Source organism: Rhynchophorus ferrugineus, unplaced genomic scaffold (assembly GCF_030347505.1).
Source record: "Rhynchophorus ferrugineus isolate W39M unplaced genomic scaffold, kcgeb_rfMv2 rfM3, whole genome shotgun sequence".
Classification (NCBI taxonomy): domain Eukaryota; kingdom Metazoa; phylum Arthropoda; class Insecta; order Coleoptera; family Curculionidae; genus Rhynchophorus; species Rhynchophorus ferrugineus.
In genome coordinates this window covers 27713216-27738147 of record NW_027472582.1, presented here as the reverse complement: position 1 = coordinate 27738147, position 24932 = coordinate 27713216, and the positions used below count along the sequence as shown (strand labels likewise).

At 29.8% G+C, this 24932-nt stretch overlaps 1 protein-coding gene across 1 annotated transcript in view; it reads left to right on the top strand.

The window, feature by feature from the left end:
- The first annotated feature begins 9161 nt into the window (after positions 1-9161).
- LOC143192947 (neuroligin-4, Y-linked) overlaps positions 9162-24932 on the top strand; it is an 808161-nt gene continuing 792390 nt past the window's right edge. Inside the window, exon 1 of the mRNA XM_076398803.1 lies at positions 9162-9583. The gene's annotated coding sequence lies outside the window, so the exon portion shown is untranslated. The remainder of the gene's footprint in view (positions 9584-24932) is intronic.

The following is a 24932-nucleotide window of genomic DNA, read 5'->3' as shown; positions in this document are numbered from 1 at the left end:
GTGTATTTTACAGCACAGAACGCAGTACAAAGAGCTGTTCAGCCACCATCTACTACATTAACCAGTTTTTTTGAGACATGCCAAAACGATGATTTCGCACAAACATTGCTATATTCTGAAATGCCAAAATATTATACCTGGAATCAATCCTCAAGGAGATTTATACGACGGAAACAAGGAAAACCAGTTCCAGGATATACAGATGTATATTCCACCGATGCGATTGGCCGGATTTATTCAGTACATCCAAGCAATGATGAATGTTTTTATTTACGACTACTATTAGTCAATGTACGTGGCCCAACATCATTCCAACAGTTACGAACTGTTGATGGTGAATTGTGTGGATCCTACAGAGAAGTCTGTCAACGTTTGCAATTGCTTGAAAATGACGCTCATTGGGATCAAACTCTCAATGATGCTGTAATATCATCACACGCTCATCAAATACGAACATTGTTTTCTATAATCATATCTACATGCTTCCCATCAAACCCAATTGATTTGTGGATGAAGTACAAAGATTTTATGTGTGATGATATTTTGTATCAAATACGGAATAGAATGGGAAATCCAAATATACAAATCAGTGAAGAAATTTACAATGAAGCATTGATTTCAATTGACGACATGTGCTTGATAATGTCAAACAAACTATTAATTCCATTAGGCCTGATCGCGCCCAATCGTCCAATGCATGACGCTTTTAAACAAGAGTTGCATCGAGAAAGACTGTTTGATCTCAACGCTTTGAAAGAATTAATTCAAACAAATCTTCCACTGTTAAATGAACAACAGAAGTATGTATTTGAAACTCTTATGAAAGTAACAAATGATGAAACTGGAGGGATTTACTTCTTAGATGCACCTGGTGGTACAGGAAAAACTTTTTTGATTTCATTAATATTAGCAACAATTCGCTCACAAAATAAAATTGCACTTGCACTCGCTTCGTCGGGAATCGCAGCAACTTTGCTTGAAAGTGGTCGAACAGCCCATTCAGCACTAAAATTGCCATTAAATATGCAAAGCAATGAAACTCCAACCTGCAACGTTTCGAATAACTCTGCAATGGCAAAGGTTTTGCAGCAATGTAAATTGATTGTTTGGGATGAATGCACGATGGCACATAAAAAATCTTTGGAGGCTTTAGACAGAACCTTAAAAGATCTATGTAGCAATAATAACCGATTTGGTGGTGCAATGATTTTATTAGCAGGAGATTTTCGTCAAACATTGCCAGTGATTCCACGATCAACGCCAGCTGATGAACTCAATGCATGTCTAAAGTCCTCCAATTTGTGGAAACATGTCAAAGTACTTCATTTAAGCAAGAATATGCGTGTCGAGTTGCAAAATGACCAATCTGGAAACATATTCTCTAAACAACTCATTGACATTGGTAATGGCAAATTTCCTATAGACATGTTGACTGGCTGTATTAACTTTCCTCAAAGTTTTTGTCAGTTAACTCGATCAAAAGATGAACTTATTCAGAAGGTGTTTCCAGATGTTTCTCAAAATTACAGAAACCATGACTGGTTGAGCGAACGAGCTATACTGGCTGCAAAAAACATAGATGTAAATGAATTAAATTTCAAAATTCAAGAACAAATTACAGGCGAATTGAGGATATATAAATCAGTTGATTCGGCTACTAATTAAGATGATGTAGTCAACTATCCACCGGAATTTTTAAACTCGCTGGATTTGCCAGGATTGCCACCTCACAATCTTCAATTAAAGGTTGGATCGGTGGTTATAATGTTGCGAAATATCAACCAACCGCGTCTTTGCAACGGTACACGGTTAGCGATAAAAAATTACTAAACAATGTGATAGTAGCAACTATACTCAAAGGAAAGTATAAAGGAGAAGATGTTCTCATACCGCGCATCCCAATGATTCCGACTGATGTGCCATTTGAGTTTAAACGACTACAGTTTCCAGTGCGGCTTGCTTTTGCTATGACTATAAACAAGACCCAGGGGCAATCATTAAGTGTTTGTGGTATTAATCTAGAAAACCCATGTTTCTCACATGGTCAATTGTATGTTGCCTGTTCCCGTGTTGGAAAACCATCAGATTTGTTTATCTATGCGCCAGGTAATCAAACAAAAAACATCGTATACCACAAAGCACTACAATGATAATAATAATAATAATTATGATTCACATGATTAACAATAAAGCGATTACTTACTTTTCAATCCTTATATATGTTTTATTTAATTATTTTTTATTCACAACGCCCTATCACCAGGGTGATGGTTCTGTTCAGGAGAATTTTTTAAAATACGTAGGCACAAAAACTGCCACATTACAAATCTTTTTGACAGGACGAAGTCTGTCGGGTCAGCTAGTGTTTTTATAAAAAGGTTGTGTTAATGAATATATAAGTAACAAATAGGTTATAAATTATGTTAATATCAACTTCTTTTAGCATAATAACATTTTTAATCATGTATATATTTGTATGCCTATACAAAATATATAGTCTATTCAAAGTTTATTTCTATATGCCTCATCAATATGTTTGATGTATAGCCTTCCGCAATTTGTAAATTCGTTTTAGAATCAGACAATATGTTCCTTCTTATTTAATTCTAGTTAGAAAGAGACACAATGCTGTCTGAAGTTCGAACGTGAAACCGAACTAGACTGCCAAAGTCGTCCTGTTGTCAAACGTACGCAGAATTATTTAAAATATTATAATTACGGGTTATAAACCGAACAAACGTTGTTTTAAGGCTTTGTTTTCGTAAATTTAAAAGGACAAATCGTATTACAAAAATGGCATCGAAAAGTTGAAGGGCTGCTATAATCAGTATCACCCTTTAAGGGAATTATGTTGAATAAAAAAACTAATTTTACCAAAAAAATGTGTTTTAGTATGGTAGCCCGGGGACTTTTCAATTGACCTGTTATTCTGACATGGAGCTGAAAGGTAATGTTGCTTCTATTTGGACAAAGCGGCACTAACAATATTTATAGCATGATGATATCTTCAAATAATATGCAAACAACCTTCATTTGTTAAATCAGTTTCAGAACAAGTACTCGCAATACAAACTCATTGTTTTAGAGACTTTATTTGTCTGGGCTTTCATCAAATCTCTCTAGCTTCTTCAAGCTAAACGTTTAGAAGAACGAAGAGCATTGATATCTGAAATTAAAAAACAAATAATTGGAGGATTATCAGTATGAATAAACTTATACCGAAAACAAGGAAACATGCTGTACCGATCATACAATTCTTTCGTACTTAATCCAGTCACTTTAGGATCTTGAATTGTAATACCCCATCTTTTAAAGACAGTAAGATGCTTCTTCAAAGGAAATATTATCTGTACATCTGAGTATACACGTCACTATCGATTATACTTTATATTTATAAATTTATTATATTTATATATATAATCAATTAACGATTATTAATTAAATTGGCAAACCATATAAAAACTATATATACTCTTACCTATGTAAAAAAATGAAAATGACGTCAAAAATAAGAACATACACACCATAAAAACGAAATTAAATGACAAAATATTTTTACGGCTCTTAGTAGTCATAGTTATTAAAATAAGTAAGGTATTACTAAGGTAATAAGTAAAATAAATAAGTATATTGGACGTCGCGAAACATTTCTCCAAAATTGCCTATAAAGTTTAAGCATTATTTTCTTTGCGGCTTTTTCTAAAAAATATTTTTACAAAACCTTAGCCGGATCTCTCATATTTTTAAGAAAATATATGGTTGGATAGAGTAAATAGACCATTTATTGAGACATAATGGCCGCAATAACCTGTTTAAAAAAAAACTTAATTCTATAAAACAATTATACCTACTCTGTTGCTTATCATACAATTACAGCAAAGTCATCATGACAAGTTGCAATAAGAGAGACTTCTATTTTGACTGCAAAATAACTTTATTCTAAGATAGATGATGCTATACATGGACATTTCAAATAAAAATAATTTTGTAAATAAATTCTTTATATACAACTTGGTACACACCATTTCACTTTCGACCCGCCCTTATTGAAAAAAACTATATGGAGCAATGTTGTTAATCAGTGTTTACATATAAAATTAAATGAAACTGGTCAATTCGGTCTTGCTTGTGAAATAAATGAAATCAAAGTCATTATAAGAGCATTGACAGTAGCGGTTTGACTATGTTTGTGGAAAATGGATCATTTCGATCAAATTGAAAGGTAATATGTTAGATAGCATTACGATGAATCGACTTTTTGGAAAACTGTAATGAGTAATTAAAATGTGAGGGTCAATTCCTATTTCGAACAATACTCAAAATTATATCTGGGAGTTATTAAAGGAGAAAATAAGGAGAGGCTCTTTGAAAAAATTTAGTTTTCTGAGTTTTCTGCTCAATGGGGATAATTATTGAAAAGTGTCGTAAAATCGATATAGGTTCAATTATTAATTCGGTTACAATTTCATGAGATTGTAGTCTATAGCCGCTCATTATTCGATACGATCTTATATTCATTATCTATATTTTAGACTATTTGCCATTATTAGGGTTAATTATTTATTTGTATTTGATTCGTTTTATTTAGCATCGATTCGCAAGTGTCAATTCGATTTATCGCTTTTTCTCTGTTAATTAATGCTGAACCCAAATAACGAGTTTCTTTTGATATGCAGCCTTATGTAAATGATTTAATCTTGTTTCATGGTCAAGTTCTGTGGCGATATTTTAAGGTAAAATATGTCGAACGATCGACCGGCCGGTTTATATTTCTTTTGTCATTTTCATTATCATTATGATTATGATTATAATGAATATGATACAAATGAATTCCTGTTTGCATGCACTGCAGTTTAGCAAATTTTGATTTTACAAAATTTGTAGGAAGTCCGGGGGGAGGAAATAATACTCTAGGAAAATAAGTAAAAAAAAAGAATTCTTAAAATAAGTATTATAATTTTTTATTATTATTTAATTAATACATTGTTACTAGTCGTTTCCTACTAACCTAGAATTTGTCCTTATGGTTACTTAAATCTAGGTTTATAACTAGGAGGACCCATCGGCCCTATCTCAGTCTCTGATGAAATAATGTTAATAAATGTCACTATTACTCATTGCAGAACATCCTCATAATTGAACTACGTATGTCCATATAGATTTCAGTATTTGCTTATTTAATAGTTTTTTATTATGTACTAATAATTGTGATTTACTTCCAATTAGCCAGTACATTTTCCCATATTTCAATTCCAGTTCTTTTCTTTTCTTCTTTATATGTTCCTTCCAGCGAAGTTTTGCATCAAGTTTCATTCCGAGATATTTAGCGTTGTTGCTATATGGAAAGATAGTATTATTTAAAGCTTGTACGATCTGATTGTAGGTGAACTGCACATGCACAGATTTACTTTGGTTAATTTTTATTTCCCAAGCTTGTGTCCAATTATTTATATTGTCATTTGCTTGGTGTAATTTTCGTGATGCTTCTTCATTATTGTCTCCGATAGCTATAATCGCAGTATCATCAGCAAATGTAAACGTCGTAATATTCCCCATTTGTGGTATCTCACAAGTGTAGAGTGGATAAAGCATTGGCCCCAGTACACTTCATTGTGGTACATCTGCTTTAGCTTCTTTTATTGTTGAGTAAGCTTCCTCTTGTTTGACTCTAAACATTCTGGTTATAATGTAGGATCTTAATAGTTCGGTGTGTTGCTTTGGTAACATTTTCTGTAGTTTATGAACAAGGTCGTCATGCTAAACCTTATCGAAGGCTTGTGCTGTATCTAAGAATAAAGCTGAGCATACTTTTTTGCTTTCGTAGGCTTTTTCAATAACATCTGTTATTCTGTGGACCTGGTCAATTGTTGAATGCTTGTTCATAAACTCAAACTAGTGTGTTGGTATTAGGTTTTTCTCTCTATGATAGTATTGTAAATAATTACAATTTTGTTTTCCTATACAAGTTATCACAAGGGATAGACACTTTTGTTGGTTGGCAGCAATTGATATTTACGTTCAAGAGTGATTGGAAATGAATAGAAGTGGTAAATGTGCTTAGAATGTGAGGAATTCCCGCACATCAAATACAATATATTATGGCATTAACATACAGCGGTATTGGGTTATTGAACTAGTAAAATTGCCACAACTGACGTTAATTCCTGGAATGGAATATGACTTGATATTGAAGAGAAGTATTGTTCACGAAACACGTTTCCTCATCAGAACAACAACTTAGTTAAAATGTTCACAATAACATTAAATCGGATTCCAATTGACAGTCATAATATCATCATCAGATTTGATAAAACATCTATCTGTGAGGAAGCAAAGAGATTTTATGCAGTTACAGTAAGCATCAACTAGTTATTATTATGACATAATACTGTTGCAACCACATTTTTAGTGAAAATGCCAAGTGATAGGAAAGATCCGAAATTAGGGAAAATTTCGAACTGCTAAAACTGTATATGCCTTTGTATAACAGTGTTTGGCAAAATTTGTGAAGGATACATTGTTCTAATTAGAAATACAAGTTCTGCAACATCAAACATATTTACCAGATACAACACCGTCTGAGTATCACTTGCTTCGCTGCTAAACCAACATCGTTATTTTGGCATGGTATCACTCTATTGCCAAAAGGATGAGAAGAAGTTGTAGATAAGGATGCCTATTTTAGTTTGTAAATTCGTTTTAATACCAGACAATATTTTCCTTCCTATTTTATTCCTGTTAAAAAGAGATACATTGCTCTCTGATACGTTCGATCATGTAACCGAATCAGCTTGCAAAAGTCGTTCGGATGTCATATATCAGCAAAATTTTTCAAAACATTAGTGATAGTAAGAGGTTATAAACCGGCAAACATTGTTGTGGCGCTCTGCTTGTTTTCATCAATTTCAAGTCGCTGCTTAATGTTTTGATTACATTGATTGAAGATTCTGAGACCAAATAGTCATTTAGAAACAGATTACGTCTCTAATCAATAACTTCGAACAGTAATGAGGTAAGGGAGGTTCGTTCTAAGCAGTAAAATGTGTTAGAGAGGTAAGTATTGATATTATTAAATATTAAGCTACTGGGGTTTTTATTGGAAATATCTTTATTGTGTTTTCGCTGCCCTGATTATAGTGGCTATTATTTAAAAAAAATTAAGAAAAACAATATAATTTTGGATTCATCGAAAGTGTCTGCATACGATGATGTCAGTTCTATTTAAGATTAAATTTCTGAAATGTATAAAAACGGTGGGTAGTTTTTTCTATATAAAAATAATTTAATACACACGTACAGAGATATCTGTTATGGAAAGTGTCCATAAGAAACTTATGGATCAGCAGCTCTTTAAGGGATATAACTCATCACACCAAAAATTGTGACTTCGAATGCCAATTTCCAGACATAGCTTTTAAAATAATACAATTTTTAAAAGCATATAATAAAATTAAGGAAGAGTTCTTATTTCAATTTTACCGACCTGGGACCTGGTTGGTTTACCGACCTGGGTATTTCAAAACAGAACATTAGGCCACCGTTTGCACAAAAGGTTAAGTTTAGAATAACATTTGATTAGGTTTTGTACATCATTACATCATCATACAATATTTTATTTTTTAATAATTAGTTGCAGATATTTTGCTCTTCATGCTACATACAGGTGGTAATCAAGGATTGATTTTCAAAACATACATTACGTTTTGAAGATACCATGTTAAAGAGTGAAGTGTTTCAAATTAACACTAGGTCAATATAAATAAAATGTCTAGTTGACTTTTTTAGAAATAGACCTGAAAAATAATACACAATATACTAGATCGCTGGATAACACGGCTATAGGCTGTAACGTTTCCTCCATATCACTGCATATTAAATAACATTGAATTGTTATAGGATGTGGCAAAGAATTGCTACAGCAGATATGCAGGCCGAGAAAGATATACGGACAAGAACTATTTGTGTATGTGGAAAGGATTGTCTACAATAACACCCTTCGGATTGGCTGAACTCCATCAGATACACCATAGAAAAATTGACAACTGCTGAAATCGTGAACTAATGCTACATTGGAAATTAACAGTTTAGTTATTGACTTGAATAGTCGCTCAGAATGTGATAGCGAGTGAATGAAACTTTCTAGGTGTGGGCTTATGACTCAATGTTGACAATACCAAGACAAGGTAATGAGAGTAGAAACAATTAATGGAGCATATAATTAATAACTGTAGAAAATCGTATGGTAGGGCGTGAAAGATTTATGTGAATAGATATGTGTGTAATTCTTCTTAATATATGATCATTTGGATAAAATGTACAGAAAGAGAATGAATACTAACTGATTTGTAGATGTAAGTGATTGAAGTGATTTAATCCAATTTTATTAAGAAAAATGTACGCAGGTAGTAAAAGAAGAAACCAACCAGAAATACAGTTATATCAGAATGTTTTGACAAGAAAACATAGGAACGAAGGAAACAAGAACTAAACATAAAAAGATAAATATGTTTTGTAATTAAAATAAAATACATTCTTAATTACGTCCAATTATTAGTTAGGTTGATCCAGGGGATACCAAGTCCTTCGATAATATATGCATTAGATCTACTATGATGTTAAAATAAATTATATTTTATAACGTAAAATGCCAACGTTAAATGCGGCAACATTGTATCGTTTTGACGTCATAAATTAAGACGATGTGTGTTTACAGCTAATTTGGATAACTATAGTGTATCAATTATTTTCAAAAAATGCCCTTTTAATAGAATGATAAGAATGCATGCAAGTATCTAATGTTAAACTTAATTGAAGGTTCAGAATCTTTTTCAGAAATAATGATTTTTTAGTTAATTTTATCGAGTTATAGCTCGGGTTGGAACTATGTTAATTCCTGAACCAAATCGGTGCTCTCTATGACAATATGTGACCGAAATAAAACAACAAATATTAAAATCACCCCGTACAATGCAAAATTAAACCATACGTCGTCGATTATAATCAATTGGCGCACTTTAGGCAATAAATTTGCAACACCCAACACTAAGATTCCTGCGCGTACAGTAACGATTTTTGGCGCCGTCGGTGGCGCCCCCGGCGGCGATCCCACGAACACGCTAGTGTCGCTTTGACATCCACAACGGTCCCGGACAGTTGTTCAGTACCGCGCGTCCAAGAACGGGAAAACATCGTGGTTGTATTGCGTCGACGCGTGTCCAGGCACGTTTTTTCGATTTGATATTTTGAAAATTCGAAAACGAACAAACATCGGGTGCAATGCGAAAGGATAATTGGCGGTCGTCCGGATAAGTCGGTAGTGCAACGGACGGTTATGGTTGAATTTCGCGAGATGACTCTATGATTTTTTCCGTATAAACTTTTGCCGAAGAGGTTATATGGATGATTTTCGGTGTTTGCATATTAGATGTGTTATGTACTTTGATAACAGGGTATATATTAACATAATCAACGTTGGTGAATAGGATCTTGAAAAAGTGTGTAAAATTTAAAATAGTGGTGAAAACTGTATATGGAGTTGTTTATATACATAAGAATTAATTTAACTAAACTGTGGATTTAAAAGGTTAGTTTATGCTGGATAAATAATTTAATAACTTTGATGTAAAGACCGTTTTTATTAGCCTGTTGTTTTCTGTATTTTTCCAAACATTAAAACAATTTTTTTTTTGAAAGATTATCATAGGACAAAATTATATTTATATTCCTATTTGGTCCCACTTTTATTTTTGTTACCAGTAAAACAACTCAATTATTGCATTAAAAAAATAAATCAACCAAAAACAGACTTAGACATATTTAAAAAGTAATAAAGTTAGTTGGTGCATTATATGAATAAATGCACTTAGTTCTCCATATATTATTATTTGTTTTGATTTTGATAAATCTCTATTATATCAAAGTTGAAATACTTGGGGAGAAATACTACTATTCGTATATTTAATAGCTACATTTGATTAGTTTTGGGATAATTGTTTCTTCGTACATTACGCAATTAGTCCGTTCTGCACTTTAGAAACTAAAAGTGGTTTTTGCTTTATTTGTGATTCGTTGACTATTCGAATATAAACTACTACAATTTTTTCGGTATAAACTTTTGCCGAAATACTTAAGATCATTCTTTGGTGAAGAGCAAATAACAAATTGTGTAAAATTTAAAATAGTGGCGAAAACAGTATATAGAGTTGTTTATATATACATATACATTAATATAACTAAATTGTGGATTTAAAATGTTAGTGTATGCCTTGATAAATAATTTAATCATTTATATGTAAGAACCATTTTTATTAATTTAATTTATTCCCTATATTTTTTCAAAGATTAAAACAAAAATTAATTTTTACGAGTGTAATAAGGCGATATATATCCCCACTTTGTTTCACTTTTTTTATACCTAAAATAATTCAATGATTGTTTTCAAAAATAAATTTTAAACAAACGCAATTAGACTCATTTAAGAAATAATGAAGTTTGTTATGAATAAATTGATATAGTTTTCCATATATCATGTTTGTTTTAAGACTATATAAGACAATTCTTTAAATCTCTATTATTTTAAGGGACTTTGACCAAACTTTTGTGGTGAAATATTTGTATTGGTCTGTTAAATAGATCTATTATGTTATGATTAGTTTTTCGAGTGTGGCTTCTTCATATATTACGCAATTAATCATTTCTGGGTCTTTGAAACTTCTTCGTTTGTTGGCGATCAATCAATTCTACCGTTCGAAATTAAAAGGGTATTAACAAAATTTATTTTTTTATTATGTGCTAAAGGGAAATATGATTTTTCTTCCCGATAAACTTTATCTATAAACATATATGTCTAGTTATAACTTATGTCTTAATATTACTTCTGACCGAAAATAATATGAGCCCATTATTACTTTAATAAATTATATTTTTAATTTTAAAAGAAAATAAACCGAACCATATTTCCTCTAATAGATGTATCCATCCATTTGCGTTAGATTCGAAGTGACTTACGGTCCTATTTAATGTGCAGGTGGTATTTATTCCTCTAATAAAAGTTTTACGATCTGAAACGTATGTTTGGTAGTTATTTATGTTGTTCGCAAAAACTAACTCGAGCCACCTCGGTTCGCGCTATGGATGTAAAAAAAACCAAGATAAATGTTGTTGATTCTTCTATCCAGTACAGTATAATTTACAAGGATTCCTACATAAAATATTCGGAATAGGCGAAACTGCCGAAATTACGAGGAAAAAACTGTTTTCGTGTATCTAGGTTTCGATGATTACCGCTATTTTTGGATGGGACGAAATTGATTACCTTAAATAGCCGACAGCAATTTTTAAGTTGAAAACATTTAACTCCACCAGATTTGCGTGCAGATTAAATTGACATTAATAGTTCAGTTTATGTCGTTATAACGTGCAGGTGGTATTTATTCCACTAATAAAAGTTTTACAATCACGAAAGTCGGTCATGAAAAATATATTTATGCGTCCGAACCGAACTGGATCATTTTTTCACATGATTTTTATTATATATTTCATGCTTCCTATTCTTATATTTATTTTTGGTAATTTATTACTATGAATTAACATGTTTTTTAAAAATTAATTTTCAAGTACATTATTTTTAAAGACAACTTTATAAAGGACATATCAATATATCTACTTATTATTAAAGAAAACATACATGTGTTCATATATTTTTCTAGTTTTATATTTTAACTTTGAATGTAGTCTATGAAAGTAATATATAGTAATGTTGTACTTTATATCTACATTTAGAAATTCAAAAAACATAGGGAATAAATACTAACGACTCCAAAATTATGTAAACATCTTTGTTCTTTGTTTTCCATAAAGTGTTAATAATTATTACCAAATAGCCGCTATTTAATGCAAATTGTGTTGAAAATTAGATGACACAATATTATTGTCTTTTTAGGAAATGTTATTGAATAACAGTAAAATTTGTAAGTGTTTTATGAAATTCATACGTATTTCATTAAATTTTATTGTTATTGTTATTTTGTCATGAATATATTATTTTAATGAAATAATATTGTAAGTTTATTAATATAAATTAGCGATTACACAGTGGTCCAAATTCGATCAAAATTTATTAAGTTAATCATGTTTATATTTATATCACATATGATATAATATTAATTAAGTGATATATGCCCGTATATTAAAATTACGAAAACATATGCACTTTATTTTACAGCTTACAAAGACTATTAAAGGAAGGGAAATTATAATCACTAAATTATTTATTGCTGAACAATTCATAAATGGTTTAAGGAATAAACTGGTATATATTAAATAGCTGCAAGTTTTGTTGTATTTATTAATACATTTGTGTGAATTATGGGAATATGCGAATAAAACAATTTCAAAATTATTCTTTGACTTGTTGTTTATTAGAAGATGTTTATTAGAACAATAACGAATACAATTACGCACTTTATTTTTTACAATTTTACAAAGACTTATATTAAAGGAATGTATTTACAATCATTAAATTATTGTTCAAAACTTAGACCTAAAGAGTAAATAATTCCCATAATTTATAAAAGGTTCAAAAAATAAAATGTCATATAGTTACATTTATTTCATTAATTATTTAACATGAAATTCGTCAACGGTTTAAAATGTCTACCAAATTACCCTGAATAATTCCTAATTTCTTCTATTTGACCTATCTATTTCATTTATGTAAATTATTTAGATGCTTTCATTTTTTCTATATATTTTCATTACATCGTTAATATATTCACATAATGTTTATCGTTTGGTTCATATTTCATACCTGAAATATGTATTGAAAAACAATAAAACCAGATTTATAATATTTTAGTTATTAATAAAGTTTTTTATAAAAATCATTATTAATAAGACAATTTTTGTTATTATCTTTCTATATTGTTATTTTATTAAGAAAACAATTATATAACGAGATAATATTGTACTTACATGCGATGGACATTCGAAGTACAAGAGCTTGGAACTTGGGAACATATTTAGCTCAATCCCGGAGAAATAAAAGAAAACTAAAGTAATTTTATACGTTTATATGTACGGGAAACCCTTTCATTGTCTAGACTATTCCATATAATGGAAAAATCCTGGGATATCCGACTATCATGCACACACGTACACCCTTCTTCACTTTGAGGTAGGCTTTTGTTTACTTATTACTTTCTGGGCATTCGAGAAAAACCCTTAACTGGAATTTATCTGAAGATGTCGGGTTACAGAACTGCTCATCTCACCGATAGGGTTAAGTTCACGAGGAAAAGGTCAAATGAAAGTTGTTTGTCGGACGGGAAACGATCAGATAATCCCTAAAGAGGATTTTTATTGAAAAGTTTCGTGAAGTGTTTACAGGTTGGTGCGAGAGGTTGAGAACGATGGCGGAGGATTAATCTGAAGAAATTAATCTTGTCGGTGGATGTTGACGCCACCACGAAATGGAAACTCGTCTTATTATTACTAGTGAATATCATAATTTAGTCTGAGTTTGATTTATTATTTTTTTGCTGTAGATGTCTTTGTTTTGGTCAACATGTATTATGACTAAACAACTAACATGTTTTAATTCATAATGTATTGTCCATCGCTTAAGTCTAAAAATTATATTTTCTTAACTTCTTAATAATACGACTGGTATGTTATTAAAGCCATAATGTATCTTAAATATTCTGGAGAGCATTTTAGTATATTCAGGGAATTTTATAATAGAATATTAAACACTATTGAGCCCACTAAACATATAGTCAATTCAAAACAGTAGTGACATGGAAGACCTGTCAAAACGTCGCAATGTTGCCGCGGTAACTCTTGAGTTTTGTACAATTTGGCTCTGACATATAACAAAATCTTAATATAGTTAAAATAATTGAACAACTATTATGTCAAATATAATTTATTTTAACACTATAATACATTTAATGCATTTATTATTGAAGAACTTAAAACTACAATTAATTTTACAGCCACAATAATTTATAGGTTAGAGACGTTTTTTTATATATACATTGAACTTTTTTCCACACTAGTATAGGTAGTGTGTACCACTTAATTGTGTAACACTTAATTTACAATTGTATATCTGAGTAATGTATTTTACTTTCATTAGAGAGCATATTAATGTTTTGCGCTTAGTTCTTGTTTCTTTCGATGCAATGTATCCTTGTAAAATCATTAGGATATTACTATATTTCCCGTTAGTTTATCCTGTTACTATCTGTATACATCTTTCTTTATAAAACTACATTTAATCGCTGCATTTTCCGTAATGCATTTGCCATATCTGCAAAACAGTTAGTATTATTTTCCTCCTCAAACATGTTAACATAATGTTCATGTATATTCTGAACAATAACACACATGCTCATAAAGCTTTCATAATCTACTACAATTCCCTACAATTAAAGTATATTACTTGTATACTGACCTTTAGTGGTTTCTTCTTTCATCACCCTGTCTTGGTAATCGTCAGCATTGAATCATAAACCAACATTCAATCACTGTCCCTTTCAGAGACACTAATCAAGTTAATAACTAAGCTGTTTATTTCCAATCTATCAAAAACTTGCACAAGATTCTACCATTTGTCAATTTCTTCTTCAATGTGTCTGATGCAGCTCACACAAACCGAAGGTGTTATTTTCGACAATGCCTCTTTCCATAAATCCAGAAATTTCTGGTTTGGATATCCTTCTCGACGTGAATGCCTATTGCAATACCCCATATCAACACAATTGGATTAAATATACAGTGATAGGGAGGAAGACCTGATCAACCATGTATCTTTTCTCAGGCTTATTTCTAAAAAAGTAAATTACATAAAATGCAATTAAATATTTTATATATATTTACCGAGTAACAATTTCAAATAGTTCATTCTTTAACATGATTTTCTCTAAACTTATTTTATGTACTTTAAGCCGCTCCTTAATTGCAGACTTTGTTGGAATTTTCCACACTAAATAATTATTATTAAATATATAAATTGATATAATAATTCTTAACTGATTTTGTTATATGTTTTTAAACATTAGATTCTTTTAAAAACAATTTTAATGGAAGTTTCATTAAACCCTTTCGTGAGTCACCTTTACACCACTTAAATCCTATATTACCCGACAGTGCATGAAGAGATGTTCTACATCCCTCAAATAGCTGTATACGTTTTGGCTTTTTATGGATACTTTCCAGACTAACAATTTTCTCTGAAAAAATTGTATTAAATTATGTTTCGATTGAAAAAACTACTTACTGTTTTTTATATTTCGTATATTTGATCTTTGATACAGATAACAACAAGCTGATATGGATTCGTCACCTGTTTCGCATAAACACGGTTTCTTTTTGGTGAATTTAAGGTTATATTGTTTTTTTATTTTTTGAGATATTTTAGTGACCGTACTAATATTCAGTACAGCTGCAACGCGCAAAAAAAATTTTCAATAAAAACCCCGGCGATTTGCAATTTATTAAAACAAAGCGTTAAAATAACGTTTACCGGTTTAAAACGCGTAATTATAATATTTTGAAGAATTTTGTAGACGTTTGGCAAACGGGCAACTTTTGCAGGCTCTTTTGGTTACATGATCGAACTTCTCCAACAGAAATATCTCTTTTTAGATAGAATAAAAAGAGAAGGAATATATTGTCTCACTGTAAAACGAATTTACAACTTTCGACGGACACATATTGACACACGTGTCACTACTGTTTGGATTTGACTATATTCAGTAATTACCATGGTTTGAATATTCGATTTTATGCGATTTATGCGGTCCAGTGCTCTGCTACTATCACGAAACACTATTTGTTGCTCTATTTTAGGTTGTACATTTTTCTGATACTCCAGATGGTCCAGATAAACATGTAGTTAATTCTATTTTATGAAATGACCTCAACTATTATTTAAGTCAGAAATAATTTTTTAAGTGATACTCAATAAAGTTGCCAGTCGATATATTTACGCTCGATTTACTGATTCGATGTTTTTACTGATTTCTCCTTTTATTAAAGTGGTAGCAATACGACTAATGATATATGTCAATAGTTCTTAAATCATAAATTGCTTTTCTTAATTATACATAATGTGGTTGCAATTTATTTTTATTTTAGACTTCAGTTTGATCTAATAATCAGCTCACCAAAGTATATCACATATTTTAAATAGCTTTTTAAATCATTGAAACAGTACTACATATTGAAACGTAAATAGCTCATCCGCAAGTTCCGACAGGTAAATTTTGATATAATTTATTCAGTATAAAATACAGCTAAGCACAAATAATGCTTTTCTTGAATATAATTGGACATTTTTAACGCAATTAAAAGCGTGCTTATTCTATTGAAGTATTCTCTAGGGCAATTATGATAGTAAAACAGGTTCTGTATTGTCCATGTTTCGATTGTTTCAACCAAAACGTCAATAAGCAATAACAACACTATCAATTATGAATGAAATAAGATCAAACATTATGTATGGGTTCCTATAAATTATGATGAAACTAAATTAAATTGTTAAAGTTTTATCAAATACATTACATATTATAATCTATATAATGTTTTATAGCTATACCTTAACATCATTACAATATAAATTTGGAACATACAAAAAGTAATAGAAAAGGAAAAGTTAAACGCATCTCAATAAAACTTAAGGAAGGAATAATATATTTATAACAATTGAAGCTCAGTAGATGGGATAAACTAGTAGAAATTTGTATGAGGTTAAAAAAAGTGGCGGATGCTTGGACGACAAACCGAATTATCCCTTCATGACAAATTGTTATTATATAAACAAATTTAAAGCCAGTGTAGACCCATGCTTGCACAAAGAAATTCGGTATCAATATATATCCAAGCTTATCAAAATAAAGTTCTTCGGAACATTGTTAGAGTTTCATTGTATATTAAAAATGACGATATCCATAAAGCAATCAACGGTCAGCGAAGAAATGGAATGGTTTGCAAAAAACAGAAAGTATGATTAGCAAACATAAAAGCGTTAACTACTTAGTTAACAGAGGAGTTACCCGGAGACGGAAGAAAAGAATTCTTTGAACTAATACAATTAAGCAATCTGTGAAAACTATATATTCATCAAATTCAAATTAAGTTAAATGGTTTTTAAGAAAAATATTAACCAAAAATTAATTTTTAGTGAATAACTAGTGCCAATATATCCCCTTTTAAAACTTTAAAATATAACAATATACGTTTGTGAACTTACTGTTAACCATACATTAGTAATTTGGTAGCCATGTAATTTTAGCAATTTTTCTTTATATTTAATATGAAATACTTGGAGGATGCATGTTAAAAAACTCATTTTGAAATTGTAAATTAAGTATATAATAGGGTATCTACATCAACACAAATTTCTATGAAAAACTTTCACAGTTAATAAGTTATGCTCACTTATTTTAATAAAACATTACAAGAAGTAGTGTTAGAGAAAACATAAAAATTATTCTGCTTTATTTATATAATTGGCTGCATTGTTATTTATATTTTTTTTGTTAATATGTTAGGCTTTACTTCCCGGTTTTCCAATATTTAGCACTATATGAAAATTCTATATACAGTTTGAATATGTGCTTAATTTTTAGTCTAATATTGGTGTATTTTAAGACCACGAACATTTTTACTTTTTATCAATAGCGCTCTAAGGCATAAATAGGGCATACAAGTGCAAACTAGCTATAACGAGCTAGATATTTCAAATAACAACACGTGTGAGACTCTGTATGTGGCATACGCCTTTAGATGAAACAAGTTACCGAGTTTATAATGTCATTGTAAATAGTTTATTGATAGGAACTTATTACATTAGTAATTTGGTAGCGATGTAATTTTAGCAATTTTTCTTTATATTTAATATCAAATACTTGGAAGATGCATGTTAAAAAACTCATTTTGAATTTGTAAATTAAGTATATAATAGGCTGTCTACATCAACACTAATTTCTATGCAAAACTTTCACAGTTAATAAGTTATGCTCACTTATTCTATTAAAAAATTACAAGAAGTAGTGTTAGAGAAAACATAAAAATAGTTCTGCTTTATTTATATAATTCAGCAGAAGAAACTACTTTGTCGATTGACTGTGACGTAATTACTTTAATACGATTACCTATTGAAATACGTTGATATATTTTTTGTTCTAAATTTTAACCTAACTTAGTAATAAAAGTACAATAAAAGATGCTTCATATGCTGTCGTGAAACTTGTATTTGAAATTTTTAGGGTCTCGTTTACAGCAAGGAATATTAGAACTCAAAGATTATCAAAGTGGCGCCACAGGCTATTTTATAATAAAAGAGCTTTCACCCCTACATAAAAAGTAAACACATGTTTATTAAGGAGATTTTATCTCTTCTTATATTATATATGTATATATATATATATATATATATATATATATATATATATATATATATATATATATATATATATATATATATATATATATATATACTATAGAACTTCACAAGCGTCTTTTGAAAGCAGTTTTACACTAAAGGTGGGTGTGGTCTAGTAATACCCTGAGATTTATTCTGTGCATTTTTTAAAACACCTGATTAACTCGCGTTAGTTACTGAGTGTATATAGTCGAATTATTGGTTTAGCCGGGTTTCGAACCTGTTAACCAGTTCATGTTTAACAATTATTTTGTAGTAGTTTGTAACACTTCGTTCCTTGGCGTAAATACGGACTTTGGATCCATTCGTGAACCTTCTACAGGCTTCGACCACTTTCTCTTCATTCGTTAGTAATCATGCGTTTCAAAAACAGTTCTATTTCGTTTTATCTTCAGCAGCGATTCTCAAGTGGAAAATAGATTCATACATTTTGCAATACTGTTCATGAGGTTCGAGTAAAATGTTTAAGACCATTTTATGTTTAATCGCAAGATGAAATGTGTTAATTTACCCTGAAGTTATTTTTTCAACGGTTCCTCTCTAATTAACCAAATATTACCGTATGACGTCAAATCCATCTATTAGAAAAAACAATAGTACTTTTCCCTAATTAATTTCCTTGCACTATAAAATTAAGCAACAATTGTTGCAACTTTTATACTATTCGTTAGTTTTGAAATTGCCAGATATAGAAAGGGATTTCATCGAAAGTACGTGTAATAAGAACCATGGACTTTGACATGTTGATTGTCATCTCTCACATCAGTAAATTTCGAATTCAGAAAAAAAAACCGAAACCCATTTGTTAAAATCCAGAGAGATTATAATTAAACTATATTCTATAATATTTTTCTACCAAATGGTGTTTTTGAAGTCAAAAGAGAAAACGTATCACCAACTTGTTGTTAAAGCTTGTATATGCAATCTAATCTAATATAAGTTCTAATTAGCTTCCAATTATTTTAATTATACAGATTTGCAATTATTATACAGATCTAGGAGAGGTGTTTTATTTTACGTACAATGTTTAAAATTGTCTTAGCTCTTAAAATAAATTTTTAACATAGCAACAGTTCTTTCACTATTACAAAATTATCTAAATAGGTTATTTCTACATGTATGCGTTTACGGTAGAATATCATGTATTCCTTTTGTTTTTCTACATTGGTCATTAATTAATCGCTAGTTGTGGGTAAATTGTTGAATATTAGTGTTAATCTTAATAAAACCACTGAGTAATATCTCTATTTTTATTTGCTCCCTTGTTTTGTCGTCAATTAAACTTGAATTTGTCCTTATATTAATGAAACAATTGATATCCTGTCGCTTAGTAAGCTGGATAACCTTTTCTTTATAATAATTTAGTGTGTAACACTTGTATACTATTTAACGCCATTGTGAGATATATATATATATATATATATATATATATATATAATATTATATTTTTAATATTATTTTTGCACGGGCATTTCATACGACATTTCAATGTCTTTTTTTTACAAGGACATTTCAATGTCTTCATCTAGCTAGTTGTTGATATAAACCTTCACTGAGATCGTTAGTCGGGTCTGTTTATGTTTTTAGGGCACGTTATCACTCTGAATCCGCTCTTGTCATAGAGAATGAGGGGAGAAGCGCCAAAGTAATTTGTTGATCAAGCCTCTATAATTAGTGAGTATTACAGGGTGGCATTTCAGTAATCGAGGCCTATAGTGTACTTCGCAACATCCTCTAGATAATTAGGTAGAAAGAAGACCTTCGAATTAATGGCATATTTGAATTATACGTTACGTAATATCAAATAATATTTCTTATACGTAACGTGGTATAATTTACTTGTTTCACTTTGTCCATATAGCTAATTTTAATATATTTTTAAACAATATATATTATTTATTTTATAATATATCATGTTGTTCATTGTGTTTTTATCAAGATTTATATTGGATACTGTAGTTATATATGTTACATATATTTAAAAAAAGCTAACATTAGAAGAAATAAATGATATCTGGAAACTATGCAAATGTTTGCCCTTTTCTATTTATATATGATCTAAATCAAACTTATAGCTTCATGTGGCACAAAGTGCTTGCAGATAAAACGTGTACTGTATGTAAAATCAATTTGTTGATTTATGTGACTTAATTTTTATGGATGCATTATTATTTATATTTTTTTGTTAATATGTTAGACTTTTTTTTTTGAGTTTGAAGTATATGCTTAATTTTTAGTCTAATATTGGTGTATTTTAAGACCACGAACATTTTTACTTTTTATCAACAGCGCTCTGAGGCATAAATAGGGCATACAAGTGCAAACTAGCTATAACGAGCTAGATATTTCAAATAACAACACGTGTGAGACTCTGTATGTGGCATACGGCTTTAGTTGAAACAAGTTACCGAGTTTATAATGTCATTTTAAATAGTTTATTGATAGGAACTTATTCTGGGTTTCATACTTTTTAGTATAATGTGCTTTGATATCAAGCTGTCTAGTATGAGATATTTTTTCATAATTTAATACTATACGATAAGTCGTTCATTTTATAGTAACAACTCACAGCAGTAGTAAAGTAGCAGTATAGAATAAAGTAATTGTTTTGAAATTGTGTAAGATCTTACGTCACTTGAACCTGATAATTGTAAATTGACTGTCACTGTCAACACCAATCAATGCTAGATGTCTTGTTATTCAGAAAAGAAATAACATCTTGGGACTCTCTGTTTTCTATATTTTCATCTATAAGGTACTGGCATTATTATTTATTGGTGAAAAATTTCATTTTAGGTTACATTTTACGTTTATTATAGTATTAGTAAAATAATTTTGAAATATAAAATAGTTCTTTGTTATCAGAACTCACATGAATTTCCACCACCTGTGTTTTAGTCATATAGCATTTTGGAATTGTTCGTTAATAATAACAATGTTGTACTAAACCTCATTTCGGTCTATTACGATTTATATTTTTCAACATAGTTTATAAAAACAATATAAAAGTTTAATAACATTTTACTAAAAATAAGATGGTAAGCTTCACCCTTATTTTTCCCTTCCGGTTTTAGTTTTTTTTTCTTTAATAAAAAGAACTTCTAACTTCAAATGTTGTTTCGTAACTTCTAAACTTATTTACCTCATTGACTAAAAACTTTTATTTTTTTGACAATGGAGGCCTTTCTTATATTGGAATACTTCTTTGAGAGAGCCCAATACCAACGGTCTCAGTTTCAATTATGTTTATGATATAAAGTTCCACAGTTCATTTTGGCTTAACTTAATCAAATAATATTTACTTGATTATCTCTGAAGTTTTCTGCTTATTACGCTTTTAGTTAAAATAAGCAACATAATTTTAGTATTTGTTTTCGGTCATAATTTAATAATCTATGATTCACCGATCATTATGTGCAATATATACGGCAATATTAGAGCTAACACAGAGTAACGCTGTAAAATAAGGGAAATGTTTCAAATATAAACATATCTACTTTTTTCATGATTCGCAAGATGCTTGGTGAAAATAAAATATTGTGTAGAAAATGACTAATTAGCAATTGTTTATTAAATAATGTTTTCTCCTAAAAATCTCTCGTAAATAAATTGAATACTCTCAATTATATGTTTTTTTTTGGTTGTAAATATATCTTATTCTCCTTAAACATATTTTGATTAGAGTGCGTTTACGTTTGTTATTGCGTTATTTTTGGTATTCATATTTTTGGTATAGAAATAATAGTCTGGGTCAATGATAATATGCTTTGCGTATATGTTGAATATATATCTTGAAATTATTTTAGTGGCATTTTGTTTTTTTATATTTTCTGACAAATATAGCTATATATCAGTCAGATTAATATAAATATAGCTTTTGTGATCGTAGAGATACATATGTTTAAATAAAAATTTAACTATTTATATAATAACCATAATAACCAATGTGGAAAGAATCCACATAAAATAGAAATACTTATGGGATGTAATACAGTGACAATTTATCAATGATTTTGACTAAATTAATGAAGAAAATGTAATTCAACTTGTGAGTTATATTTCGGTTGCTATTAAATCAATTCCATATTATACATTCAGATAGTTATCCAGGGTTATGAAGACTAGTGTTTATCCTGCTTCGAAACCTCTTGTAAAATGGTTTATACATGGTAAGATTGAAACTGTATACAAGGAAAAAGTCAAAAATATATTTTTTTCTAAGTTTTCTGCTCTAAAGTTTAATTAAATTGTCATATTAATATATATCATAGGCTGATGCGCATTTTTCTCGATTGGAAACAATCGATTCAATAGGTGAAGCATATTTGGAACATATTTTTTAGTTGTACAGTGTAGTTAAATTAAATATGAACTCACTAATGACTTATCAGTCCCTCGGTCATTAATTTAGAGACATTAATTAAACAGAACTGATACGAATTATAATGTCTGAAATAAAATAATTGTATTTGGATAACTTTTCAAATTACTTAAACCCATCCACCTAGTTATATCTAATAGCTTTCAACACAGGTCAATAAAGAAACTGGTAAACGTTCACACTTCAATGAACCGGAACACTTCGATTAAAGGTTAAACAAAGGATGTTTTTACAGTCGAGTATATTTAGAAAATCCTTAAAAGCTTTTTGTTTATATTACTTAGGCGTTTACTAAGGAAAATGTTCGAGAAGATATTTTATCAAGAAATAATTTTCAGCGAGCGACAAACATTTCTTTTATAACTTTCAATATACTTTTATTATTTATCAATTTTCTAATTGTATCTCTACAATTTAACACATTTTGTTTATGATAACATTAAGTTCTTGAATGTATTTTGATAAGCAATTTCTATTAGGGATTTACTGATATAACTAATTATTAAATTGTAACTTAAATTCGATAGTTTTGACCCTTTTTTTTACAAAAATTAACAGTTTTACAATGCTCAGTTATTCAGTACATATAGGCGCTAATTATGTAATCTTCACTTCAACAGTGATTCGTCATATTCCAAGTGTCGACTTTATTGTCAGCGATTTAACAGCTGTGATCGATGCCAGTAACAAAGAATGATTTGGAGGATCAAAAAAATTGTGAGAAACTGAATTTTAGGACTTATCGCACGAAAATCTCGCTCTCAAATAAAATTCAAGCTCTCAAATAATTTTCAGAGAGATTTCCAGTAATGGATCAACTTTTTGAGACAGTTATATGCAACGGGAAAGATTAGTTAGAGGGAAAGTGGTTAACAGACTTCAAAATGAATAGCTTTCTGCGATATATTATGAGCGGTTGTGAAAAGTCCATCTACTATGTCAATCTCAAATGCAAAAAGTTATGAGTTAGTCCAGAAGAGATATCCACATGGGCATCGAAGCCGAATAATCGTGGCCAAACATTCTATTCAAGATAGAATCAGATTCGCAGTTTAGATATCACGAACTGCTAAAGCGACGTTTCGAATTGCTGAAGAAGTGCGAAAATAGATCGATAATTGAATTGCCATCAAACCAATGTTGTTTTTCCGACATAGCATTACACAAGAATGGAAAAAATTGTAGAAAATAGTGAAAAATATTTTTTTTAAATATGTATAGTACCAATTTTTGTCAATAAATAACTTTTTAAGGTGAAGAAATGAACAAAGTACCTAATACTCCATTCAATTTTTTGTATTACGAAAGGATTTTTAGAGATGCTTCGGCTCTACATTATATTATAATATTGAGAAATAGTAAATTTTTAAACATTATTCCGCCGTATCAAGAATTCTTGTGCATATTATAGTTTCTTTAATCAACTATTCCTTGTCAGATTATATACTCCTGCATATTGCTAATTACAATTATAAACAATTGCCTTGATCCCATCGGCTAATAGGCTGAGTTGTGTAAAAGCTAATGAGGGAGTAATTATCTGTAAATATTGGCACGATGGTTAGCGATATTAGTACAATTGGGAATCACTAGAGCTACAAAAATTGACTATATAGTATATAGTAATCGATCTCCAAAACATTTTTACTTATTCCAAACAACAGATTGCAATTATTTTCCTTTTTTTTGAATTTTTTTTCTAGTTTATCGACGATACCTTCTCCTTATTATTAATGTATCAACAGAATGGTGTATTTTTTAGAAAAATGATATAAACACATCTCATGCCATATTAAAGTTTTTGAATGAAATGGATTCCATCAATATCATCACAGTTTATCGTGAGTTGACACATATATGAAGTTATATGGAAATAGAAAAAGAATTTATATGAAATATTGAAATACTTAATTAAATTGTTGTTTTATGATTCTAGAACGTATTTATTATTATTATAGTTCTGTATTATGAAGATTTTGCTCACTATATTTAGCGCGTACGGTTTGGATCTGCTGTGTTTTATTATCAGCTTAAATAGTGTGCAAAATTACCTCCCATCTTATCACCATATTATTATTTCATCACTTTTGGAATTTCAAATTA